This window comes from Monodelphis domestica, chromosome 2 (assembly GCF_027887165.1).
Source record: "Monodelphis domestica isolate mMonDom1 chromosome 2, mMonDom1.pri, whole genome shotgun sequence".
NCBI lineage: Eukaryota > Metazoa > Chordata > Mammalia > Didelphimorphia > Didelphidae > Monodelphis > Monodelphis domestica.
In genome coordinates this window covers 427,702,352-427,719,630 of record NC_077228.1, presented here as the reverse complement: position 1 = coordinate 427,719,630, position 17,279 = coordinate 427,702,352, and the positions used below count along the sequence as shown (strand labels likewise).

At 36.0% G+C, this 17,279-nt stretch overlaps 1 protein-coding gene across 2 annotated transcripts in view; it reads right to left on the bottom strand.

The window, feature by feature from the left end:
• SASH1 (SAM and SH3 domain containing 1) overlaps positions 1–17,279 on the bottom strand; it is a 391,591-nt gene that overhangs the window by 202,383 nt on the left and 171,929 nt on the right. The window lies entirely within an intron of this gene.

Sequence of the window (17,279 nt, the reverse complement as noted above, 5' to 3'; positions counted from 1 at the left end):
GCCAGTTACAAGAAGCTATATAAAAGAGGGAAATCAAAGAAGGGTTACCAGTCAGTCACACTGTTAAGTATGTGCCAAGTACTGTGTTAGGTGAAAGGTGGAGGAGTTGGGGGAGGGGGAGACAGCATCTCTTTCAGTGTGAAGTATGTATTAAAAATATGTATGAACAAGATGCATACAGGATAAATTAGAGAATCACTAAAGAGAAAGAACTGGAATTCAGAGGGAATCAAGAAAGGCTTCTCAGAATTGGGATGTTTGAGTTGATCTCAAGAGTCTAGATGCAGTCCTCCTTTTCAGGAAAGTTGGCTTCATTTAAAAGCAAAAAAGTCACTGAAGCAACTTCAAAATGGCTTTTCCTATACACTAATAAAAACATGATTCGAACTTGCTCCTGACAACAGGAAAAGGTGGTTCTTTCTATATCTATATTGCTCAATTATGCTCAACCAAAACAACTCTGGCTGCCTGATCAACTAAGCAGCATAAATATGGTATTTATCTTGACTAGATCAGCAAATTCAGGATTCAAACCAATTTTGCTTTAGATTATTAACTTAAGTCTTTTGTTATACAATGGCATTAGTTTCTGCCCTTTGAGGGAGCATAACCTAATTCTCTTAATGTACAAGAACTTGAAATAAGTAATTATAAATTGTCTGCACATTGTTAATTTCTAACTATGCATTTCATACAGAATCTTAATGATTCTTTGGGTAACTCCCAGATCCAAGATTCTATAAATATTATCAAATTCTTCTAAATGTACTCTTCCAAATCTTTCTGGCTTGTTTCTGGGTTACCCAAATACTGGATGAAGGGGGTGAGAGGTCACAAAAAAAAATTACCTAAGTTCAAATCCAGTCTCAAACCTTTTCTAGCCCAGTGATCCTGGGCAAGTCACTTAACCTTGTTTACCTCAGGTATCTCATCTATAAAATGAACTGGAGAAGGAAATGGCTAACTACTCTAGGACCTATTGTCAAGAAAACCCCAAATGGGATGATGGAGAGTTAAATGTGATTGGAAAAAACTAAACAACAACATGGGTAAGTCCCTTCATCTCTCTTGGACATCTATGAATGAGAAAGGTGAACTTCATTTAGTGTTCTAAGAACTCTTCAAGCTCTATGGCTTTGCTTAGGTGATTCTGGAGGCACTGAGAGTAGCAAGAACCAAAAAGCTTTTGTTCTCTTCACATAAAGGTTTACAGGAGCCTAATCTCACAATTGTCTCAGAAAGATTACTCTTCAATATTTTTGTCACAAAATAATTTATGCCAGAAAACAGTCTAGGCACCCTGTTACATACTAAGTGCTCCTTCCCTGATGACCAACAACCTGAATCAAACACTGAGCCAGGAAGAGGAATAGCACTATTTCACCTTCAAAACTGTCCCTTTGTCACCAGTAAACAATCTTCTTTTGAGTTTTACTGCATCCATCTCTATTCACTCTGTCCTTCTCCTTGTCCCAGTCATCTTCTGACATCCAGGTCATTTGTTTTCTTTTCTCAGTAAGGTCAGTCCTTGATTCAAGAGATATTCTCTTCCACTCCCCCCCCCCCAATCCTGCCATTATACTTAGGAATTCAATTTTATTCTATTTTTAAAATGCATACTTATAAGTAAAAGTTGTCTTATTTTTTGCATTTCTATCCCAGTTGGTTAGTAAAGTGTCTAGTACATAGTAGATAATAAATGCTTGCTGACCAACTTATTGGTCCTCATAGATTAGAAATCGATGAAAGGACTAGAAAAAGGTATATACTTTAATCCTTAAAATAAACAAACAACATCTAGTCTTCTAGGTGGAAGAAATAGCTCCAAAAACCACATTTACTTCTCTTTTGAGAACCACAGAAGTGGAAGATAATTAAAACAACTCTCTCCTCTCTGGTCACATCCTATACAGACTTCTTATCATATGGCTTACTGCTACCACCAGAGACCAAACCCTAGTCCCTCTTGTCTAAATTAGTGCCTGTGTCTCCCCTGGATAGTATTTCAGGACTGATCCAGCCATGTTTTACTTCAATTTATCCCCTTAGGCCACCTTTTCATTCTCCCCAACAATTCATCCTCACCTACCCCAACTGTTGTTCTCCTCTAGTTCTGGAATCACCATATTTCTGTCTTGTGTCCCCCCTTAGAATATAAGCTCCTTGAGGACAGTCTTTTTGTTTTTTTATTTATATTCCCAGAGCTCAACATAGTGCTTGATCTGTAGGAAATGATTTATAAATTTTTTTTCATGTATTCATTTAACCTCCTAAAAACCCAGTCTCCCTCTTTATTCCTTTTCAGTATCACACATATATCTGAACAGACCATCATCACCAAGAACTATTCCTCTTTTATGAAGAAAAATTCTGAAGGATAGGGGGTTGTGATCAAAGAAATTAAATTCTATTTCTCCTTCACTCTTTCTAAATCACTATTCCTTCCACTCCTCATTCTCCTTCCTGGACCTGGATGATTGCTATCTTCAGGAAAGGAGATCTTCTTTTGACTTTGAGCCCCTGCCTTTCATCTCCTACTGGGTTTGTCCCTAGAAGAGGAAGATTACTGGAGAACAGGACTTCTATCTCCTGTTGCCTATTCTGTAACCTTCAGAAGGAAGAGGAATAGTGAAATCTGGCCTCCCACCTGATCACTTGACCCTGTTCCTTCTACCTCATGCAGTGCTTGACTTCTTGTCTGATGTACAGCTAGGAAGAGGACTGCCACTTTCTACTTAATGGTGAATATTCTTATATCAGGTCATATCCTACATGTCCCTGTGATTCTGAACTCCTGTAAACCATTGTCCAAACCCCATTACTGATCCCCCTCAACAATCCCATCCCAATGTTCCTTTAAAACCTAGCCCCTGTTAGTACCCCGAGAGATAATAAGGAAAAAGTCTTATACCAAAATATTTATAGCTGCACTTTTGTGGTGGCAAAAAATTGGAAAATGAGGGTGTGTCCATCAATTGGGAATAGCTGAACAAATTTTGGTATCTGATGGTGATGGAATATTATTGTGCTCAAAGGAATAAGAAACTGGAGGAATTCCATGTGAACTGTAATGACCTCCAGGAATTGATGCAGAGTGAAAGGGGCAGAACCAGGAGAACATTGTACATAGAGACGGATACACTGTGGTACAATCCAAAGTAATGGACTTCTCTAGAAGCAGCAATGCAATGATCCAGGACAATCCAGAGGAACTTATGAGAAAGAATGCTATACACATCCAGAGAAAGAACTGTGGGCACAGAAATGCAGAAGGAAAAACTTACGATCAATCACATAGTTCAATAGGAATGTGATTGGGGTTTTGATGTTAAAGATCACTCTACTGCAGATACGAAGAACATGGAACTAGGTTTTGAACAACGATACATGTAGAAGCCAGTAGAATTGCTTAGTCAGCTCCAGGAGGGGTAGGGAGGAGGGAAGGGAAAGAACATAAATCATGTAACCATGGAAAAATATTCTAAAGAAAAAAAAAAGAAAAAAATACCCAGCCACTCCCACATCTTTCTACTCTTATTCCTGATTCCTCAAAATGTAGTACTCTAGATCTAGAGACACTAGCTTCTTTGCTAGTCCTCAAACAAGACACTATTAGCCCTGGGCATTTTCTCTGGCTGTTTCCCAAGCCTAGAATGCCTCTCCCTGCTCTATGCCTACTGTCTTCCCTGGCTTCTTTCAAATTCTAATTAAAATCTTTTCTTCTACAAGAAGTCTTTCCAAACCCCACTTAATTCAAAGTACTTTCCCTCTTCTAATTATTTCCTAATTTTCCCTGTGTACAACCATATTGATGTTTTATATGTTTGTTTTATCCTTCCATTAAATTGTGAGCCTCTTGTGGGCAAGAACTGTCTTGTGCCCCTTTTTGTATCCCAAGCATATAGCATAGTACCTACTGACAGAGACAGATGACAATTCTGGAAACAGCTTCATGGGTCTTGGAGCCGGGGTAAGAAGGATGTATATTGGGCTTACAGAAGAGCTGTTCCAACTAAGAACTACGCAGCTTCTCAGAGAGCAGCAGCCAAGTTTATTGGGTTGGGGTCTATAATTTATAGGGTAGATGACGCAGATAAAAGGATTAGGTAAGCCTTTTGCAGGGACAATGATTAGTAATGATTTACAAGATGGAGATAATGGATTTAGATTACCTCAGTGGTTCTGAACAGAGTTTTCTATAAGATAATAAATCACAGATAAATATAACCATCTAGTCCAGATTCTCAGGGAAATGTTTAGCTTCAATGAGTTTGTATAGAACAACCAGCCATTTACCAAGTACATCAGGGAAAGGTTTGGGGGCCTCATGTGAGGAGTGATTCTGGCCAGACCATGGCTTTGATTTTACTGAGCCCTACTCTCACTACTGGGGGCTACAACCTATCACATAGAAGACACTTAATATTTATTAAATTGAATGCTTATAGAAAAAAATACATAACCATGTCATCTGGGTCTACCTCAGTTTTGCCCTCTATATTGCCCAGTAATCCTTTGATTCTTGCCTGACACTCTAAAATAGTGTTAGTTCCAAAACTCTTTTCTCAGATCTCTTATGCCATTTCTTCCTTATTCCATCTCAGCCTGGATGTATGCCTCCCACTGTACTGAGAAAACAGAGGCTAACCATCAGGAGAAAGTTCCTTTTCCCCACTTCATTCAATACTTTCGTATCTTTCATCATAACCTATTTTCTTTACATCTAATCTCATCTTTCTAGAGAAAGAAGTAACCTTCCTTACCAAGGCTAACTCCTCCCCTTGTGTTCTTGAACCAATTCCTTCCTATCTCAGCCTTGTCAGCCATTAACTTTATCATCTTCAGTCTCTTTGTCAATTGGTTTCTTCCCCTCTACTTACAAACATGACCATGTGTCTCTCATCCAAAAAATAAAAATAAAAACATTTTCATTAGACCCTAACACTCACCTCAAGCTATCATTCTATCTTTTTTCCTTCAACAGCCAAATTCTTTAAAAAGGGTTGCTCCATCCCTTCAGTTCCCATTCATTTCTCAATACCTTCCAATTTTATTCCTCTCCAAAGTTATCTAGGACCTCTAAATGGTAAAAAAATCCAATGGCCTTCTCTCAGTCCTTCTCCTTGAGTTTTTTGATAGTTAACCACTCCCACAATGTCTGTGTCAAAACATTGCCAGTAAATGTGTCTGGGAAGAAGAGTCTTCCTGACTCCAGGCCAGGCATTCTATCCAATGAGTCATATAGCCATACTAACATGTATAGAAATACTTGTATGTAATATGCACATATATGTATGTATATGTGTGTATGGTCTTTACTTGCATACATACTATATGTACTCCTAGTAGACTGTTAGGGCAGGAGACTGTTTTTTTCTTTCTTTGAAACCCAGAACCTAACACAGTGTCTTTCAAAGAGAAGAAAACCAATAAATGTTTGCTGAATTCTATGTTTTGGGGTTCAGACACCCTAAACTGCAGTATGTAGTGAATGCAGTGAATGAACTAGATGGCTTATGGGGGTAACATAACCTAAAGGAAAAGACACTGGTTCCAGAGGAAGAGGGTTTGTTTTTAAACTTGAGCTCTTATTTACTACCTACATAGTAAATAATATTTCATTTCATCTCTCCAGGCTTCAGTTTAGACTAGATGACTTCCAAGATCCCTTCCCCTTTCTAAATTTTATAATCCAACTATTCAATTCAGTAAGCAAGTATTGAATCTTTCACGAATAAGAGGTGTTCTCACAGACAGCAGATCTCCCATCAACCCCCTTCGTTCCACATCCTCTTGGTCAAAGCAGACATACAGTCCCAGACTGTGAGACTGGGTCCTCCCTGGATGAAATGCTTCCTGAGTGCATGTCCTTACTTCACCTTGAGCTCAAGTAAGTGAACTGAATAAGCCAGGCTGGCAGTCTGGAATTTACATTCCCCAGCAGTAACTAGTGAAAGTTAAAAATGCAAAAGATGCAAGTTTGGAGCCATGGAACATATATCTCAAGTTACAAGAGGGGATCAAGAAGATGGTCAAGAAGACCATCATCAGGGGGAGAGAGAGGGGAAATAGGGCTAGGAATTAATTCTTTAAGAGATTCTTCTATTCCTCAGGGCATTCACACACATTTTATGGAATCACTTTTATTTCAAAGATATCAGCCTTAATGACATAAAAAATATCAAGGCTATTTAACTTCATAGCACCTTAACTCTTTTTATGGTCACTGATCCTCTATCTAAGGCATTCTATTTATTATATATGGGGTATGAAGACCCCCCCCCATTTATGAGAAGTGAAAGACTGAGTCTTCAGCCTTTGCTAATTCTACAATGTAATGGATTGCATGTAAGTGTGTGAAGATTTTGGTACTACCAAGCCTTTTATTCTGTGGTAGTAATGTAAGGTGGGGTCAGCTAGGTGCACAATAGATAGAGTGCTGGGCCTGAACTCATCTTCTGGAGTTCAAATCTGACTTCAGATACTAGCTGTATGCCCCTGGGCAGGTTATCTATTAGCTTGTGATCCCAGGCAAGTCATTTAATCCTATTTGCCTCAATTTCCTCATCTGTAAAATGAGCTGGAGAAAGAAAAGGCAAACCATTTCAGTATCTTTGCCAAGAAAACCACAAGTGGAGTCACAAAGAGTTGGACATGAATGAAACAAGTAAACAACAACTGGAACATAGTAAGTACTTCAAGATTTGCTGGTGGGCTGACTGGTGTCTTCCAATTCTGCTGACAGTTAGGTGATGAAGTAAGATAGTGTGCTCAGTCTGAAGTCAGGAAGATATCTTCCTGAATTCAAATCTGACCTCAGACACTAACTGCAGGACTCTGAGCAAGTCACTCAATCCTGTTTGTCACAGTTTCCTCCTCTGTAAAATGAGCTGTAGAAAAAAATGGCAAACCATTGCAGTTATCTTTACCAAGAAAACCCTAAGTGGGATCACAAAGAGGTGGACAAGACTGAAAACAAATGAGCAACAACAAAAATTCTAAGAAGGAATACATAGGTTTCACCAGATTGGCAAAGGAATCCATAACACATTTTTTAAAATTATTAAGAACCCCTGGATTAGGCAACTAATATCCATGGCCTTTCATTCCTTTCCAGTGACTAGATATGGCAGCTTGATAGGATTCATTTATTTGTAGAGTTAAATGAGACCTTAAAAGAGTTCATCTAACTAAAACCCCTCATTTTGAAGGGCAGAAATAGAGGATTTAAATGAGCTACTACCTGCTCCATAGATAATAAGTACAAAAGCCAAGATTTGAACGTGACCCTCTGACACTATACTTATATTTCTTTGGGGGGGGAGGGAACTGGGTGGCTCAGTAGATTGAGAGTCAGACCTAGAGAAGAGAGGTCCTAGGTTCAAATCTGGTCTCAGACACTTCCTAACTGTATGACCCTGGGCAAGTCACTTGATCTCCATTGCCAGCCCTTACTGCTCATCTGCCTTGGAACCAATACACAGTATTGACTCTAAGACAGAAGGTAAGGGTTTAAAAAAAAAATTTTTTTTTAAAGACAACATCCCTCTAACAAGAAGTTCACTTTCCACTTATAGTCAAGAACACTGCATAAACAAAGCAAATGAGTTAAATTTAACACTAAAGTAGTATCTTTAACCTCCCAATTGGGGACCGGAACTTCCCTCACAAGAATTAAAAATCTAAAAGAAATGATTTGGAGCTGTTCAAGAAACAGCTATTAGATGAACAGAATCATGAGAAAACATTACAGGCAAAATTCAAAATAACCAAACTAGACAGTACATTTCCATGAATGTCTGAAACTAAAACTGGACTCACCTGAGTAGCTACTTTATCTATATTTACTAAAAATTCTATTTTTTAAAATATTTTATAAAATTTTTTGGTGATATGTGATGAAATATCACAACATGATGAAACACTTTGCATGATAGCACATGTAGAACTTATATTGTCTTCGGGAAGGGGAAGGAGAGAAGAAGAGAATATGGAACTCACAAGGTTAGAAAACGAATGCAAAAAAAATTTTTTTTACACATAAGTTGGAAAAAGTATTACTGAATTGTGTGAAAAACCTATCAGAGGTCCAATATGTTCAGTAATATTTATAGTAACTTTTTTTATGGTAAAAAACTGGAAACCAAGAGGGTATCCATAATTTGGGGAGTGGCTAAACAAATCATAGCATATGAATGTAATGAAATAGAAAACTACTGTGCCATAAGAAATGTCAAATGTTATCATTTCAAAGAAACCTGGGAAAATTATAAGAATGGATGGGGACTGAAGTGAGCAGAACTAGAACAATTTCTACAAAAGCAACATTGTAAAGACCATTAACTTTTGAAAGGCTTAAGAATTCTGCTCAAAGCATAATTCCCAGGGGACCAATGATGAGGCACGTTATCCACTTCCTGAAAGGTAATGTACTCTAGATAGAGATCTATTTCTGGACACAATGTGGGAATTTGTTTTGTGTGAGTATTCATATAGTAACAGCTTTCTTTTTTCTTTTCAGATTGGGGGTTGGTGTGAGGGAGACAAAATAAATGCTTGTTAATTAGAAAGTGAAAAAAAAACTTTAATTATTATAGTTCCACTAAATATACTGAATCTTTTGTCTCAAATACAATTTTAAATAATGGGAAATGTTTTCATTACCAATATCTTCTTGATGCCTCCCCTGAAAAACTTGTGTTTTAACTGATTAATTCTGCCTTTTGCAAGGAGAAAAACTCTTTTACATATCCTCCAGCATAATTGTTATTTGACAGATTTTTTAAAAGCAAAGAACCAAACAAAATTAGATCTACATATTCAAAATTAAAAGTGAACCCCTAGTTGAGAAGCAGATATTATGCCAATATTTTAAAACATGCAGAGAAATTAGACTCAGAGAAGACACATGTTTTCAACTAATATATTTCAAACACTGCCTTACAAAGTATAGATTTATCCAAAATGTTATTTTTGTGCTTTGAATTCAAATCAGAATTTTAAAGCAGCCAAGTTTCTTAAATCTAATATTCTTCATCTCCTTTAATTTCAGGATCTTTAGCTTTGACATTGATTCAATCAAAGGAACCTAGAAGGGTATTTTCCTCTGTTTTGTTTTTTTTTATAAATTAGGTGTAAAATGTTAAGGAACCAGATGTCATTTCATGCAGTACTCTTAGCAATCCCCCCCCCCTCCAAGTTTTGGATATTCTTGCATCACAAATGATTTAATAATATGTGTGCATGCACACACACAAAACCTAGAAAAAAAAAAACCCGCCATATGTAACCCTAGCAAAAATGAAAATACACTGCTTGCTGTGTCTCTATTAATTTCTATTAAAGTAACACTGCTGAGAAGAGAAAATAACTGAGATCTGGGTGGTATCAATGGTGCATTGAAAAAGACCAAGGATTATAGAAATCAATTTGTATTTTGCATCAAACATTTAACATAGGCATTTCCGATTGATTTGCATATATAGTCTTGACTACTAAATGGCGCCAGGATTTATCCTCACAAAGTTTTAATTTACATTTTCACTCTTTTCACTGGAAGTCCTATGATAGAAGGCAGGAATTGATTGGTCTAGGACAAAGGCTAAAAAGAGATGGATAAGAGAATCCAACAGGTTCAATGGAATTCTGACACTATTGTTAGCTAGAAAACAACATTTAGTATAAGATATGGATGGGTCTGTCTTGATAGCAAAAGATCCAAATAACCTTGATAAAAAGGACTTTATAAACAAAAAAGTTTCTCATTATTAGCCCCAAGGACAGTTTAAAGTTGAGGGTTGATTGCCCAATGGGACAATTTGAAGACTATAATAAATTAACATTATTTATTCATATTGTTGTTAGTAATAACAATGCCTAGTATTTATATAGCACTTTAAAATTTTAAAGTTTAAGGAGTAGCCAAGTGACCCAGTGGATGGATGGCCTAGCTTGAAGTAAAGAAGACATCTTCCTGAGATCAAATCCTGGGCTCAGTCACTTACTAGCTGTGTGACCCTGGGCAATATATTTAACTGGGTTGGTCTCAGTTACCCATCTGTTAAACGTGCTGGAGAAGGAACTAGCCAACCACTCCAGTATCATTGTCAAGAAATCCCCAAAAGGGATCAAGAAAAGTATGACAATTAACTGCATCTGACTAAACAAGAGAGAGAGAGAGAGAGAGAGAGAGAGAGAGAGAGAGAGAGAATGATAAAGAGACAAAGAGAATCTCACTTGATCCTCACAACTCTGGGAGTCAGGTACTTTTAGTATCCTCATTTTATAGATGTTAAAAATGAGACTAAGAAAGGTTAAATGATTTGCCTAGTCACAAAGCTAAGTATAATTTATATTTAATTAAAAATGGAATTAAATACTCTGAAAATAACAAAAGACATCTAAGAAGTATCTTTAAAACACACATTGAACAGAGAAGACATCAAATTTTGTCTGCTGGATCTTCTAGATACCAAATTACTTTGATACACTGTCCCTAAGAAAAAAGATATGAGATAGGTTATCTCTAGAAGACTACTTTCTTCCTAAAAGATTGTTTCCTTGTCTAACACTTAGGAAAGAGAAAAGATACCAAATAACTAAGATACTCAGAAGCAGCTTTGTTACTCATTCTACACTGATCACCATTTTAGTCAATTACTGAAGGAGAAAAAAACCCCAATATGATTTTGAATACATTCTTCATTCTGCATCAAAACTATTCAGCATACCAGATCAGCATCTATAAATTTGCATGTTTCCCCCTCTAAATTCCTTTCTAGTTCTAAATCCAATAAGCCTGTCACATATTATTACTAATATATATCTATACTAAATACTAATATATATCCATATATATTACATTATTACATATATATATTACATATATAATACTACATTATTAAATATTGTAAAACAGGTGTGGAATTAGCAATCCGGTAGTGCTCTGCAATATAATTGTGGTTTTTCTGTAATTTGGAAAAACTTGACTAAATAAATACAAATACCATAAAATGCAAATAATGTTAATTTGTGGTTTTCTAAATCAACATGAAGCTGGCAGGTTTTCTTTTCTATTTGAGTCTGCCACCAGAGCTATAAAATATAAAATGTTATAATTTCATTAATATTACTAGACTACAACCTTGGTGCTGTCTTTATAGACAATTATCAATCATGAGTTTGTAGTAGTCATTTTCCCACCTTTGAGTGATAACTTTGACTATGTATGTGTCACTAGAGAGTCCTTTAAGTTTTCTTTATTATATTCATAGAGCAAAAAGCTAAATGTAATTCTTAATCTACACTAGACATTTACATTTTAGAAAACATAATTCTACATTTTTTTAGAATGTTTTCCATTACTGAACTGATTTAAAAGTTACTATAGATTTACCACATTCTAAATTAGAGTTCATAGGAACGCGGGATTTAGAGTTCTAAGAGAATATGATCTATCTAGTCTTCTCTCATTTTACAGATGGGGACAGAAAGCAGAAGCCAATTGCTCAAGATTATAAAAAGCTTTTAGCCCTACCTCTCAGTTATTTAGGGCAAGGAGAAAAGGTTGGGGAAGGGGAGAGGGGCAGGAAATAGAAAGGACAGACAACTGATAGAATTTACTAATACTTTAGGGAATACATACTGTGAAATTTGAATCAGATACAAACCCTGATATAAAACTTTTATTAAAAAATGAAAACAGGGACTAAGAAACTTCTATCTAATAAAAGCATAAAAGAATAATGTTGGGTGGGGAAGGTCAAAGGGGAATTGTAAAAGAGGGACTAGAGAAAGTTGAGTGATTTGAGTGAATTAGAAAGAGGATGATAAGACTCAAGGAGCTAAAGTAGGGTGTGTAGTGAATAAGATAGAAGAAAAGAGAAGCACATTATCCATCACACATCAGTTAAAGCTTTTAAGCACTGATCAGTGAAGGAGTACTTTGGCTGGAGAGATCTTTGACTTAGGGTCTATCCAGTACTCCTCAGCTGTGTAACCCAGGGTTAATATCAGGATCTCAACCTTCATGTTACTAGCATTTTAAAGGAACACATATTCCTGTAAAGCTCAAAGCCAATTCAAATAGCCCTCCCCTACCACCTGAACTAAGAAGATTCCAAATGGGAAATTGGAGTGACTCACCCCTGCCAGAGGGCCCTAACAATGAATAAGGTTCAAGGTCTCTGAAAGGTGGTTGACCCAGGTGAAAAAGTGTTGATCTCTTGATCTTGTAGCCCTAACCCATGTTCTCATGGGGGGAAGGGGAATGACTTATTTTACCTAGAATTTAAGACAACCCTTTAAAAATTTTCCCATTGATCAAGTCAGGAGTATGTGAGTTTTAACCAGAAAGCATTTATTTCATTTTCCCTAATTAAAGTATATGCCAAGCTTATAAAATTTTTGCCTAAAGGGAACTGGGGAGCAGGGGCTAGTTCCCAAGTTTTTGTAACTATTGGGTGCAAATTGCAGTAACCCAGCACATCAGTAATAGTAAAGTATCCAGTGTGAGTGGTTTATAAATTCAAAGGTAAGTAGTAATGAGAGGTACTTCTTTCCAAACACAAGTTACTAAAAATGGCTAATCTGAGAAGTTTAACTTTTCCCCCTTCCCACTCTCCAGCAAGTCCAGAAGGAAGAGTAAGACTCTAATCTAGATAAAAGGCCTTCAGTGATTCCCCTTCGGACTTCAGATAAAGGCTTATTTTTGAAGGAAACAAAGAAAAATTACATTTTCAAAACATGAACCCTAATTCTTGGTTTGGAAAATAGACTTATATTGATAATACACTCACTGGATAAAAGATCACAAGTAATTAAGAATCCATTATTTATAAAATACTAAATACTTATCAATTAATGTTATTTTCAAAGTGGCTGCCCAAAGTACAAGGAACATCTGGAACCATTTACCTATTGAAAAAGGTAAAGGGTTAAAATCACACACAATTCTCACTTTCATAATATTTCTCAGCAGAAGCCTCATTCTATAATGGGAAAATGCCATGTACTCTCAGGAAATTCAGAATGAAAGTTTTAGAGTTATTGCATGGAGTTATATGCACTTCATATGAAGAGGTTTTAATTATACAAACCTTAAAATGATTTCCTTAGTTGCAAACATGTTTCAGTTTGCATCATGAATCTATTAAAAAAACAGTTGGCTAAGTCAAGTGTTTGCAACTAGATTTAGATCTGCCCACTGCCCTAAAGCAGCTTAGTTTCCTCTTTGACTTTCCATTTCTCTCCATTTACACTTCTATTATTAGTTCTATTTTTAGCATTTGTGGTAAGCACAAAAAAATTATTAGGGGCTGAACAGAGCATAGGATTAAGTGTTTTTTGTTTTTTTAATGAAAACAAATTCCGTGACATTTCTTTAAAATTATTGCCTTCTCTCTGGAGTCAGTGCTGTGTGTTGGTACCAGGGCATGGGGTGGTGGGGACTGAGTGGTTGGAGTTGGGTGACTTGCCCAAGGTCTCAGGGGTCAGATTTGGTCCTAGGTACTCCAGTCCTCAGGCCTGGCTCTCAATCTGCTGACTTTTTATACTAAAGATTTTGTAGGATTTCTCTTTGATCAAGGTCTAGGTCTCTCTTGGTTTTGCTGAGATTTCTTGTTCTCACTGGAAAAGCTTATTCACTCTTTATTTTCTGGTATATCATCATCTGTATAACCTTTTCTGATTTCTATTTTCTATCAGCTTGAATAAATGGGTTTATTCTGCTAAATAAATAAAATCACAGAGGAAAAATAACCACCCAAAATCCTTTATTAGGCATCAAATTGAGCATGGGTACAACCATATTAAGTTAGTACAGATCAATCTGCTCACAAACATTTATTAGTGGGCCTATCAGCATGCATTATTCATTTACCATTAAATCCAAGGACTCATTTGAAGCTATAAATGATTACATATGTATTTGGTGACTATGAAGTACAGTTTTAGTTTGATTAAGGCAATGGAGCCATGAATGGTAGAGGTGACAAAGCTATAGCATTACTACTAAAGATTTTAAAAGGTCTTCATCATCAAGTTAAAAAAAAAAAAGATATCATGAATAGAAAAGCAGTTAGGCCTGCCATATCCAAAGCTCTCAAGCATTCTGAGTAGACTCCCTTAGGAAAATTTTATGGGAATAGCAGAAAAAAAGTCAGAGGTTAATACTTGAATGGGCTGCAGTTTCTAGAAAATACCTACGTTTCAAGTATGAATCTATACAAGTTATAAGCATTAGCTGATACTTTTACTTTCCAGTAAAAACATATCTTGGTATTTCATTTTAATATTTCAGTGGACTTAATCTGTAAGCAAAGTTCAAGTACTAAATTATGGTAATATGGCAAATTGTTTACTTGTAGTTTCAGTTTCCCAATCTGAAAAAAGATTTTATACCACAAGGTTGTGGTATAAAAGTTCCTGGCAAACCTTAAAACACTTAATAAATGTCACTATTACCTATTTGCTTTGAAGTTAGATTTTTATGCTAAATATCTAATATTTAGATTACCTAAAGATTAGGTGCTAATATGAATTGGGATAAGACTCAGGAGGAATCTTTTCAGATTCCATTTTATCTAACACTGGCAATGACAAACTATTAATTTGAGGTGACAAATATCAAATAGTCCTTTGAACAGGAAGAGTTCAGAAAAACCTGGAAAGATTTACATGAACTGATACAAAGTGAAGTTAGAAGAACCAGGAGAACACTGTATACAGTAACAGAAATATAGTGAAAGATTAAATTATTAACAGCAAAAGAAAGTTGCAAGATAAACCCAAGGGACTTGTGATGAAAAATAATCTCCATAGCCAAAGAAGAAACTGTTAGGTCTGAATGCAGATGAAGCATGCCATTTTTCACATTATTTCCTTCATTAGTTTTTTTTAACTGTGATATATCTTCTTTCTGAGAAATATGGAAATGGGTATTACATGGCAGCACCAGTAATAATCTATATCAAACTATTTATCACCTAGGGGGAGAGGAAGAGAGAATCAGAATTGAAAATTTCAGATAACAATTGTCAAACATTGCTTCTACAGGTAATATAATTTTTTTTAAGTTTAAAAAGAAAGTAGTCCTGCCAAAACAAATAGAGCACTAAAAATCTGGGCTCCAGTTCTCTTACCTTAGAAGTCACTTCAGTTTCCTTATCCTTAAAGTGGTAATAGTAAAATTCATTCTATCTGCTTTACAAAGTTTGTGTGCATCAGTTGAAACAAGGACAGAAAAACCACAGTCACACTAATGGTATAACCATTATCAGATTTCACTATCAGTATAAAATAAAGGAATTTCAAGGACTTCTGTTTCAATAAGAATAAGAATAGCTAACTCTTAGAACTATAGGTTAAAAAAATAAGGAATTGTTTCTTTTAGGATATTATTTCAAAGAACACACATCATTAGAAAAAAAGACTTTCAAGGTAGAGTAAGTTTCTGACATTCAAAATATAATAATTCTGCTTTAAAGTTTTAAATTGGATTGCAGTCAAGGTGAAACATCAGTCTTTTTAGCTACAAACCTGGTCTTTTCCTTGTAGGCATGTTCACAAAAAGGGTAAGACATGTCTTTCTAGTTAAATTATTGGGTAGTTTTGCTAAGGAAAACATTCAAAGGGCTAAATGTAACCTAAAGAAAACTACATCTATAAGGGTGGGAAAACACATGTGAAAACAACCTGTTTGTGTCAGGCTTTACATACTTTCAAACCTTATCCCATACTACTAGTTTTGAAAGAAGTGCATATTTTCCTCCCTCCCATTGAATAACAGGTTTGATCTCCTTCTGCCCCACCCATCTTTAAGTCAGCCAAAGAAGACTTTGCTGTAACTGGCCAAACACAGGGCTAAAACCTGCCAGGGAAGAGAAGAGAGATCTTCAATAAATGCCAATCTACTTCATGACTAGTTCCCTTCCAGTACTTCTTTCTCCTCCCCTTTTTTTCTTTCCCCACCCCCACTGACTGATCCCATTTTTTTTTTCCATTAGAGCCATTAACCAAAATATAATGGCCACAATAGGATGCTATAGAACCGAATCTCTAGTTATTGAAGGTTTCTAAGTAGGAATATTTAGGGGGACAAGTAAAAATAATAAAGCATTTTTCTTGCTTGGAGAATTATTCAAAACAACCTACTAACATAGTTCAATCCATTCACTGGCAGCTGAAAAAGTTTGTAGGGGAAAACGTTAACGTTAATGAAATACAATTAGAAAACAAGTTTCTTCCCATCCAAAATTAAGATTCTTAAATTATGAGAAAAACAAAAAATCTGTTACTCATCTTTCCCTAATTCTCTAGATGCAACATCAATAACAAAAACAAGTGACAGAACAAATAAAATAACTTCTGGATTTTGATTTAGAAGGACAGGAAAGAATAATTGATCTATTTTAAAAATGTCTACTCTGAATCAGTCCTCATCCAATGTTTTTTCAAACAAGAGATCCTATGAATTAACCTCAGACTACAGGTGCCCTGTATGATATATGTATTATATAAGTTGTGCATAATTTTTCATGTTTTTCTAAACCTGCAACTATTTTTTTAGATAAGAATTGAGTTATCTATCCTGTGAAATATGTAACTTGAAATTCCATTCACACCATACACAAAACCCTTACCCTAACTCCACTCCTAATAAAAACAAAATCCTACTTATTCCCAGAGTTATTAAAGACTGGTTCAGGTTGAAGCCTAATCCTCTGCATACTTGAGGCCAAATTCTAAAGATATTTTGTTATCGAGCATTTCAAATGGCATGACAATGTAGAATTGGTAAATTACATTTTGGTTCATAAAAGCTGAACCAGCCAACCTACAAGCTGGGAAAACTGAAAACAGTGTAATCTTCTTTGAGGCAAATGAGTAAAGAAACGGTTGTGTTCCTCTAAAGGTCAGACAACGAAGGAGAGACAAATAGAAGCAGTGGTTACAAACACCTACCCAAATCCAAAAGTTAGGTTGGATTTAATATGCCTTGGGGCTCAACCTCTCTCAGAGACACCTTTGCCTTCTCTCCACTAACTTTTCAGCAGGTGCCCGAGAGAAAACTTGGCTAAACAATACTCCCCAGAGACCAAGTAACAGATCTGATCTGACGGCGATTCATTTTGTAGAGGGGGACAGAAACTGAATTCCCATGTGTGCTTAACCCGCAAACAACAGATCTACTTTTAGAGGAGTTAGCGCGAACGGCACTGAAACAGATGGGCTACTATCTGACCTCAAGTCTTCGGTCATCTTTCCTCTCTTGTTCCCCA